We start from the raw sequence: 11,063 nt of genomic DNA, 5'->3' as shown, positions 1-11,063 counted from the left end.
CATTGCCTAGGATGCGACGCACATTAGTGATTTGCGTCGCACCTCGGGCTATGTGCGACGCAAATTACTATTTTAATAAAAAAAAAAATTATTTTTAGACCTAGAATATACTGCAAAGATGATTATCGAACAATAGAAGGGTAGAAGATTGAGACAAAAATTACCTAACTGAAATAGAAGTAGGATTGAACACAACAAAATATATACCAACAAAATTCAATAATTTTATAATTTACAACTCCAACAAAGAACATTAAACCACCAAAAATTCTATAATTTACAATTCGAACACAAAATAATATAAAAAATCACAGATCTATAGTAGAGAGACGCAAAATTTTATCAATTTCCTTCCATTTCTGACGAAGTTTAGATCTGCAAATGAAAGTAAAAAAAAAAGTCAAAAAAAAATCAGATCTAAAAAGTAAAAAAATAGAAGAAAATAAATCAGAAAGATAAAACTCGAAAGACAATGAAAAAAATGAAAAATCTAAACAATGTTAAAATGAAAAAACGAAGGAAAAAATGGTAGATCTGAAAACATGAAAAATGAAAAAACGAAATTGTAGATCTAAACAATTAAAAAACGAAAAAACGATAATTTTACCTGCGAAACTATTGTCGTCGCAAAACGGTTGTATATGTTGATGTGTTCGAAGTGATGGACTGAACGCCGGTTTCGGTTCGCCGGTTTCGAAGTTGAACTCACAGTACTCACTAGTTTCGGTTTTCTTAGGTTTAGAGCGAGGGAGGGAGAGAGAGCGAGGGATTGAAACTGAAGAGAGATGAAGGTAGGTGAGAGTGATGGACTGAACGCCGGTTTTGGTTCGCCGGTTTCGAAGTTGAACTCACTTGTTTCGATTTTCTTAGTTTTTACCTTCTTTCTTTCTCCTCTCTTCGCCGGAAACCACCAAGCACCGACCACACACTTCGTTGATAAGATTCGAAAGAGAGATGAAGGTAGGTGAGAGAGATGAAGGTAGGTGAGAGAGATGAAGTTGGAGGGAGTTGAAGTGTGAGAGTGTGAGAGTGAGAGAGATGAAGCGTTGAAGTGTGAGAGTGAGAGAGATGAAGCGTTGAAGTGTGAGAAAACGGCTGTCGTTAGAAACAAACCCTAAATGGGCTTAAATATGGAAACACGTGATTTGCGTCGTGTTACGTGGCCTATACGCAAATCATGGACTAGTGTGCGTCGCACGCACCGTAGGTGCGACGCACATTAGCAATGTGCGTCAAATGCTCCGTAGGTACGACACACATTTTTGTGATTTGCGTCGCACAGCTTCCCACATGCGACGCAAATTCTGACTGTGCGTCGTTTCCGTTTCTGTGCGACGCAATTGAGGGGACGCAAATCATCCTTTTTCTACTAGTGAATAAAACATTGTAACCATTTTAAATCAAATTTCTAAATCAATCCAACCAATAAAATCAATAAACAACTTTATCATATAAACCACATTTTAAAAGATCTAGCTACATAACGTACCTTGATCTTGCACAAACTAATACTAGTATCTTCACTTATTCTTATACTTGAGCTTTCTCATAGCCAACCAACAAGCAATCTACCACATGAACTTAATCATGAATTTAAAACATGAATGATTTATCATGAGCATAATATTTGAGTAAGAAATATGAAAATATTTTCTTAAAAAAAGAAATTGAAACTTGAATAAGAAATATAAAACTAGAATACATAGGAAGGAAAGAAGAACTTTGAAGTAAGAAATTATTAGATTCTTCAAAGTTTTTGTGTGGAAAAGATGGCTAAAGGTGTGGGGTATTTATAAGGAGTAGAAAGATAGTACTTAATTTTCAAAATTAAAGAGTTTGTAACTTCACCATAAATTAGGAGATTAAACCAAGATTTGTAACCTTCATCATAAATTGGAAAACAAAACTTCCCCATTTACTTCACAATCCCGTCAAAAATAATGGGCTAAAAAAAATTTTTTTTTTTTTTTTTTGGTTTTTTGAATAATTTTGACTAGGATTTAAAACCAAAAGTTTAACAAATCCAATTTTGGGCGCATATTCCCGCCAAAATAATTTAAAACTAATAAATATACTAAAATATCCTTTGCTTAAAATATTTATTTTAGAAAATAATAATAAAAAACGTATTTATTTATTTAAATAAATACTAAAAATACGGGGTATTACAATCTCACAACAAGAAGAATATATACATACATCACAAGATTATATTGAAAGAAAAATTGATTTAAAAAATTAAAATATTTCAAAGAAACCGGTTTTACATAGAAGTAGTCTCCTATTTGACAATAGCTTTTTCAATAAGTGAAATAGTTAAACTTAAGAGACTGGTTTTGGATAATCAATGGTTTTCTATATCTAAGAAATGGGTTAGTAATCTCAACTAGTCTCTTATGGATGGTCTCTTTGGCCTTTTTTGTAGTAGTGTTATTTCGAATCATAATGCTTACCATAATCGAGTCATTAAAATTTTGTATAAATCAGTAATTGATCGTATACTGGTAGTTAAATATATAATATCGTTATTATTATCGTTATACTATTTTAGCATATGAAGAGTCGATGCTCATTAATAATCATTCACGTATTAGCTAGAATGGTTCCAATATTATTATATCGTATTGTCGCTATACTAATTTATAATCAATAGAATATTAGATTGGTTTTACAATTATTTTGATATCAATTTATATATTAAAATGATTCAACATATTAGTATTTATAATTGTTATTGTTATTGTTAGTATTCATGTTCTTATTTGTATTACTATTGCTACTATTACTGTATTATTTGTATTTTTACCTATTATCGTTGTCCGCTTTATGTTTATTATTATTATTCTCATTACCATCATAGCTATTACAAGCTTATATATCAATCATAATGCTTATTATAATAAATCATTTATATAAAAGTTTGGAATTGATCGTCTACTCGTTATTATTGTAGCTGGTTATAATATATAATATTAAAACATATGAAGAGTCATTCTACTTTACGACCAGATATGCTAATTGGTCGTAAATAGAAGAAATTATCTACGACGAGATGAATTCTGGTCTAAATGCTTATTATTTACAACAAGATTCATTTCTTGTCGTAAATAACGAGCATTTACGACCAGTTTTATTAAAATGGTCGTAAATATAAGAATTTTTTGCGACGAGATAGAAATCTGGTCGTAAATATCAAGATCTAAAATTTTGGCCAAAATTAGAGCGGGATTCATTCCCGGTTAACATTTGTTGAAATTTAAACCTTATATTGTAACCCACCCACCTCATCACCGACACATACACTCATCTCTCTCCTCACGTTCCATACTATACGTCCATACACCCCCTCTCTTTCTCTCTCCTCTCTTCTTGTTCATCTTCAATTCCTCTCTCATCAATCTCGTTTTTCTCTTCAAATTTTGCAGCAAATTTGAAGATCTTGCAAATTTCATTGAAGAGGTTAGTATTTGTTATTTTGTCTAATTTGCACAGATCTAGATTATTTAAGGGTTTATTTTCGAAATAGGGTGCGAAATTTATGGGTTTTTCGCTTGATTTTTTGAAATTTGAGGGTTTCAATTTTTTGGGGTTTGGTTTTTTTCGTCTGATTTTTTGTAAATGAAGAATTTTTTTTTCCTTTTTTGGGCCTTTCTGTTCTTGATTTAGGGTTTGATGTGGGGGTTGAGGGGGTGGGTTGGGGGAGTTGAGGGGGTGGGTTCGAAGGGGGGATAAGTCGGGGTCGGTTCGAAGAGGGGGGTGGGCTCGAGGGGTTGAGGGGTGGGGGGTTTGAAGTTAGGGTTTGGTTTGTTTTTAGGTGGCGGCGGTTAGGGTTTCGGGGTTAAGTGGTTGGGGTTGGTGCTGGGCTCACTACTAGAAAAAGGGTATTCTCATGACGCATTATCCTCGGCCTCCCTGCGAACGTTGAGCCAACTCTTACTTCGCGTGTTTTATCGACGCGGAATCGTGTTGAGATAGAAAATGAAGCACGTGGCAAATACTATCCCACACCTAGCCGCGAATCCGAAATTTTTGAGCGAGAAAAAACTGAAACCCACTACTACTGCAGCTCTGCCTCACCACTCTCATACCTTCAAAATTGAAACCCTCAAAATTCTCAGCCATCCCTTTGCTCAAATTATATTCGCTTCTCATTGGTATGTATCTAATTTACAGTTTGTTGTTTTTTTCTCTTATAATTTTCATGATTAATGTGATTTGCACGAATAAAAAACAAACAGATTTCGATTCGTGTGAATTGTTTTTAAGCGATTGTGTTTCTAGAAAATAGTTGAGTGAGTTCCTAATTAGAATGTAATCGTATTCTGGTGATCCTGCCTCATCTTTGATTAATTTTCTTTTGATTTATTGGGTATTTAAGCCATCAAAAATCCTAATTTCTTTCTTCTTCAAATCTGTTGCTTAAACCTTTCAGAGAGCGAGAAGAGAGAGATAGAGGGATATTGCTCGTCAGAAATGGGTCAGTTCTTCATCACTTTTCCTTCATTTCCATCCAACTTTGGTCTGATCATTTAAATCATGAAGGTTTGCATAATTGGTATTTATTTTTTAAGATTTTTATCTGCAGCAGTTTCAGGGCTCTTCCTATTCAATCTGATGAGCATCTTAAGATCTACCTAATGAAGCTTTGTGCATACAAATGATGTTCTTGCAAAGTCTAAATTCTGGTAAACTCTTAAATCATTTTGAAAATAATGTTTTCGAATTATGGGTTTTTAAGGAATGTAGTGGGTAGATTTTCAAATTTATCTGAGTAACTGGGAGATGTGATTATGAGAATCTGGGGTGGATGATTAGTCCTTAAGGGTTAGTTAAGTTTACTTTGATAGGAAGATTGAAATTCTACACTGTGAAGAAAAATGCTTGCAGATTTGCATTGTTGCTCTTTTGTGTAGCTATTGCTAGTGTAATGGTGTTGCTGTTGATTCTTATTTCATTTTTATGTGTTTTTTTCTTCTGAATTTCTCTAATAACGACCCTTGATGAATCTCTAATAAATCAGATCATTTGATTTTTGTTGATATATTCTTCAATGTAATATGTAATGATGATGTTGTACTAAGGTTTCTAAATATATGTTTCAGATTTCTCTAAACTATTACCCACACTTATAAGATCAACATTAGACCATTTTCTTTTGTCAATTAAGGCACTCTCCTACAGTAGATGTAGCAATTATTTTAATGAAGTTTGTAATAAAGGCTACTGGTGAGCACGAGTCTTTGGTCACTTTTGCCATTGGCTGATATGTTTGACTTCTGTAGTCTAACAAAGGCATAAGTGACAGACCTGCAATGATTTTTAATGAGCAAGGATGAACATATGATGCATGCCAAATGACTCCATGTGCCTGAATTTGATTCAGTGTTTGGGGCTGATTATTATCATTGTTGTCGAATCGCTTGCAAGTTGTGACTTTGTTCTGTATTAATATTATGAATCGAGCTATTGTTGTCTATTTTTTGGCTCAAAGCTTTTGATTTTCTGTTACCAGGAGTATTTTCTGGGCGGTGGTGGCGGCGGTGGGAAGCTGTGGTCTTCATTCTTTTTTGTTTCTCGTTTTTTTATTTCTATTTTTTCATGCCATTTTTGTTTTTCCTTTTTTTTCGTTTTAAATTTTGATTTTAAATTTAGGCCCTTTTTCTGATTTTTTTGGCGTTGCAGGTGTAAATAAAGGCGGACGGTGGTAGGGAAGACTGGAAGCTGTGGTGTCAGGCTGGCAGGAGTGGGTCTAGGTTGTTCAATTTCTGGGTTCATAAATTCCAAAGAATGTTTTGGCATTTATTGATTTATTTGTAAAATTTATTTTGATTGAATTGTATTTTTTAGTTTAAAGTTTAGAAACTACTTTTAAGTTGTATTTGTTTTAAGTTGTATGAGATAATAAAAATTATTAAAAAAATATAGTTTGTTAATTTATTATTGTTTATTTTTTTTAATGACAATGTAGTTTATTAACATTAGATTGTAAAAAAAAAGAAATTAGCAATTATGTTTAATTGTTAATTTCTTTTTTTTTAATTTTTTTTAATCACATTTGCGGCCAGATTTATGGTCGTAGATGACTAGCAATTGCGACCGGATCTAAATCTGGTCGCAAAAGGTTTTTACAACTAGTTTTTTTAAATATTATTTGCGACGAAGCCTTTTACGACCACTCGCGACCACATGCGTTTCTGGCTGTAAAAGGCTTTTTACGACCAGATTTCAGCTTTTTGCGACCAGAAATTTGGTCGTAAATAGCAGTTTTTCTTGTAGTATAGTGATTAGGGGCAACCTATAATTAGCGACTGACTGATGGTCGCCTCTAAATGTAAGTGGCTTTAGCAACACTTCAAGTTTTGTGCCTAAAAGTGGCATTAAGGGGAACAACAACAATTAGCGACAAGCATATGGTTGCCTCAAAACATAAGTGTCTTTAGCAACACCATAACTTGTCTGTCTCTAAAAGGTGGCATTAGGGGCAACCAACAATTAGCGACAAGCATATGGTTGCCTCTAGACATAAGTGTCTTTAGCAACACCATAACTTGTCTGTCTCTAAAAGGTGGCATTAGAGGCAACCTATAATTAGCGACGGACTAATTAGAGGCAGCAAGAAAATTGCTTCTAAACACCATTAGAGGCTACAAATATATATTTAGATGCAATTTTGGCTTGCCTCTATATGTAGTATTTTTTGTAGTGGATATTCTAATATGGAAATGAGATTCTATATCAATGGATTTTGTGTCTGCATTACCAAGAACTAAGGCTGGAATTGATACAATTTGGGTAGTGGTTGATCGTTTAACTAAATCCGCAACTTTCATTCCTATGAAGAATACTTGATCGATGAATCAATTGGCTAAAGCATATGTGAAATGGGTGGTGAAATATCATAGTGTGCCTAAGGACATTGTTTATGATCGTGATTCTTGGTTCTTGTCCAACTTTTGGCAGAGTTTGCAGAAGGCTTTAGGTACTAATTTTTTAATGAGTACAGCTTTTCATCCGGCTACAGATGGGCAAACAGAACGAACAATTCAGACTTTAGAAGATATATTGCGATCTTGTGTTATGGAGTATCAGAGTTCATGGGAGGATTTCTCGGATTTGATAGAATTTTCCTAAAACAATAGTCATCATGCAAGTATTGGTATGGCTCTATTTGAGGCTTTATATGATCGAAAGTGTAGAAGTCCATGCTGGAATTATATTATTGAAATCGTGGTGCTTAGACTCGAGTTCTTCGAAGAGACGACGAAAGAGGGGAAAGTGATTCAAGAAAAGATCAAGGCAGCTCAAGATCGGCAGAAGAGTTATGCTGATTTGAAGCGAAGGGGTGAAGAGTTTCAGGTTGGGGAGAAGGTATTGTTGAAAATATCTTCAATGAAAGGGGTGATGCGATTTGGGAAGAAGGGAAAGTTAATCCCAAAGTATATCAGGTCATATAAAGTGTTACAGAAAATCGGGAAAGTGGCATATAAGCTGGATTTGTCAAATGATTTAAGTCGAGTGTATGATGTTATCTATATATCTCAGTCAAGGAATTATATTCCGGATGTGTCTCATGTGTTGCAACCTGAGACCATTGAATTAGATGATAGTTTGACTTACGAGGAAAGACCTGTAAGAATCCTTGATAGCAAAGTTAGAAGTACTCGGACTAAGGATGTAAGATTTGTTAAAGTATTATGGTCAAACCATCAGATTGAGGAAGCAACATGGGAAGTTAAAGCGGATATGCGCAAGAAATATCCGTCGCTGTTTTCCGATGTTAGTTTCGAGTTACGGGGTCGTAACTCCTTTTAAGGGGGGTAGAATGCGTTAGAGTTTCGCACTTTTACTATAGTTATTGCATTTTAGCATATTTTGAGTCATTATATGCATTTTAGACATGAGCATTTGAGTTAGAAACTGCAATTTTGAATTTTAAATTCCATTTCTGGAAGTGATTATGACTTTATCTTAAGTTTCGAGGTCGGAACTTCTTTTAAGGGGGGTAGACCGTAATACCCCATGTTTTCGAGTATTTATTAAGGTAATTAAAGTATTTATTTTCTAAAATAAATATTTTAAGCAAAGGGTATTTTAGCAATTTCACTCATTTTAAATAATTTTGGCGCAAGATGGCGCCAAAATTGGATTTGTTAAGCTTTTGATATAAAATCCTCGTCTAAAAAAAAATTCATAAAACCAAAAAAAAAAAATTATTTTTTTTAGGGGCCATATATTCCTACGAGATTTATAGTGATTGGAGGGAGTTTTGTTTTCCTATAACTTCCAAATTAATGATGGAGTTTACAAATCTTGGTTTAATCTCCTAATTTATGGTGAAGGTTACAAACTATTTAATTTTTGAAATTAAGTACTGCCTATTCTACTCCTATAAATACCCCATACCTTAAGCCATCTTTTCCACACAAAAACTTTGAAAAATCTATAATTTCTTACTTCGAAGTTCTTCTTTCTCTTCTTATCTATTCTAGTTTTATATTTCTTACTCAAGTTTCAATTTTCTTTGGTTTAAGAAAAATATTTTCATATTTCTTACTCAAAATATTATGCTCATGATAGGTCATTCATGTTTAAATTCATGATTAAGTTTATGTGGTATATTGCTTATTGGTTGGTTATGAGAAAGCTCAAGTATAAGAATAAGTGAAGATACTACTATTAGTTTGTGCAAGATCAAGGTACGTTATGTAGCTAGATCTTTTGAAATATGATTTTATGTGATAAAGTTGTTTATTGATTTAATGGTTGGATTGGTTTAGAAATTTGGTTTGAAATAGTTATAATATTTTATTATTCACTCTTGGAAGTGAAAAGAAGGAATGATTTTATCAATCATTTTATATAGAAGTTTTGTTATCCTTTTTGGAAAATTAAATTATTTTACAAGAAAGGTTGATTGGTTTTTATGAACTTGAATGTTCAAAAAGTTTTTACGAGGAAAGGAGGTTTATTCATGACTTACAAGTCATATTATTATTATTTTCGCTTGATTAATATCAAGAGATTCAAAGTCCACTTGTTGGCAATTAAGTTACCGCCTTGATATACTCCGTGATGGGATGACTAGCTTGGGGGGGTGCACACTAGCAAAATAGAAGGGTGATAAGAAGAGGAATTGTTTTCAGGATATTTTTTAATCCAAGTTGTTTGGAAAGAGTTTGTTCTTAAAAGGTTATTCTTGAATTATTATTCAAGTGTTTGGAAAGAGTTTGTTCTTAAAAGGTTATTCTTGAATTATTATTCAAGTGTTTGAAAAGAGTTTGTTCTTAAAAGGTTATTCTTGAATTATTATTCAAGTGTTTGAAAAGAGTTTGTTCTTAAAATGTTGTTCTTGAATTATAATTAAGTGTTTGAAAATAGTTTATTCTTAAAGAGTTATTCTTGAATTATTGGTAATAGAGTTTTCGAAATGAAAAATTATTACGAACCAACAAATATGTTACTTATCTAGTACATTTAGTACTCAGTTTTATACTGACGCGTATTTCCTTTTTCCTATTTGGCTTTGCCCTGTTTACCTTTTTGGTAAGCAGATTTGCAGGTGAATTTTGGATGTGCTTGGGAGCATACTAGGAAGGGGATCTTCACCTAGATTTAAGTGTTTCATTTATTTTGAGTATTGAGACAATCTTAACTTTTATTAATAAAGAAGTATTATTATTTTTGGTTAAAGTCTTCCGCTGCAAGTTATTTTGTTAGTTAGTAGTTGGTTGCCGAAATCGTGTTAGTCACGTGGCGGTAATACTCCTAAATTACTCAAATATTATTTACTAAATAATTTATTTAAAAGTGAGTAATATGGGGGTGTTAGATTAACTATGTTCAATTATATATAAAAAGGGTTATATTATAGTATTCTGGAAATTATGTAAAGATGCTTAGGATGGAGTTTTTATGATCAAAGTATGAGTTTTTAAGGATTTTAACAACTAATGTAGTAACACTATACCATGAGGTTTTAGTAATTAAGTTTTCATGATGGGAAAGGTTTTTAAACACTTTTAAGAAGGGTTTAAAGTATTTTATTACTGTTGAAAATTTGTAAAGTATTGATTTGTGGTTATATTGGTTATTTTAGGTGGAGAATTCTCTTTAGGCGACTTTTAAACTTGTGAAAGTGGTCTCTCGTTTTGTCTATACAAGGTACGTACATACCTATGTGTTGATTGGATTAGTATCATGTCCTAGGATGAGAATTATGTAGTATCATGTATAGGGGGGAAAATTTAGTTCATATGTGATTTTTATTCAATTGGATTTGCATGTTTTATGTTGTTGTGTGAAGCATGTTGACTATGATGATGATATTATGTTTTGTGTGGAAAATTGATGCAAGCATATGGGATTTCAGAATTTTATTTTATTAATACACATGAGATCGATTAATATATATGTTGGTATTGGATCATGATTGAATCATGTTGTTCTCTTTGGATTATTTAATTACTTTATGAGGACCAAGTGCTTTAGACCTGTGCACATCTAAAACGTTGGACAAGTTTGACAAGTACGTGGTGGTAGCCCATGACTTTTACTGGGACCAGATTGATCACCGTGTCCTATTGTTATTTTAAAGGTTCCTCGATATCGTAGGTTAGGGGAGTATCGAGTCGCGCCCGTGCTCTGTCTTCTAGATTGAAGACGGGTTTTGGTTTAGACAACTCGTTCCATTGATTATTCCATCTAAAATAATTAATTTATTTTTTATGGAGTTTAGTTTAGTAAAAGTACTATGAGTTGTTATTATATTATTATTTATCCCTGTTTAATATTTAATTCGTTAATATCATGTTAGGTTTATTTATTTATTTATTAAAGTATTCGTTTTTCTTATTACGTATTTTTTGTGTATGTGTTGATCATGGTTATGCCTTATTCATCCTATGATGACCCATTTGGTGAGCAGTCGCTCGAGATCAATAGTGCATCGTCCATTACAGGTTTGAAGATGATGCATCATGGGTTTGATAGATTTGGAAGTTTGTGTTAAGTTTACATTTTACTTTGACTTTATATTCTTCATCGTTGAGTTTGACTATTGTGGT

General features: G+C 32.8%; 1 long non-coding RNA gene across 1 annotated transcript; it reads left to right on the top strand.

Annotated features, from left to right (window-relative positions):
• The first annotated feature begins 3,734 nt into the window (after positions 1 to 3,734).
• Positions 3,735 to 5,732, top strand: LOC130590546 (uncharacterized). Its single transcript, XR_008968403.1, has 3 exons — positions 3,735 to 4,154; positions 4,433 to 4,477; positions 4,586 to 5,732. It is a non-coding gene; the product is annotated as an uncharacterized LOC130590546 (long non-coding RNA).
• The last annotated feature ends 5,331 nt before the right edge of the window (positions 5,733 to 11,063 follow it).

This window comes from Beta vulgaris, chromosome 1, assembly GCF_026745355.1.
Source record: "Beta vulgaris subsp. vulgaris cultivar EL10 chromosome 1, EL10.2, whole genome shotgun sequence".
NCBI lineage: Eukaryota > Viridiplantae > Streptophyta > Magnoliopsida > Caryophyllales > Amaranthaceae > Beta > Beta vulgaris.
The sequence above is the reverse complement of the archived record's forward strand: the minus strand, read 5'-3'. Positions and strand labels throughout refer to the sequence as shown.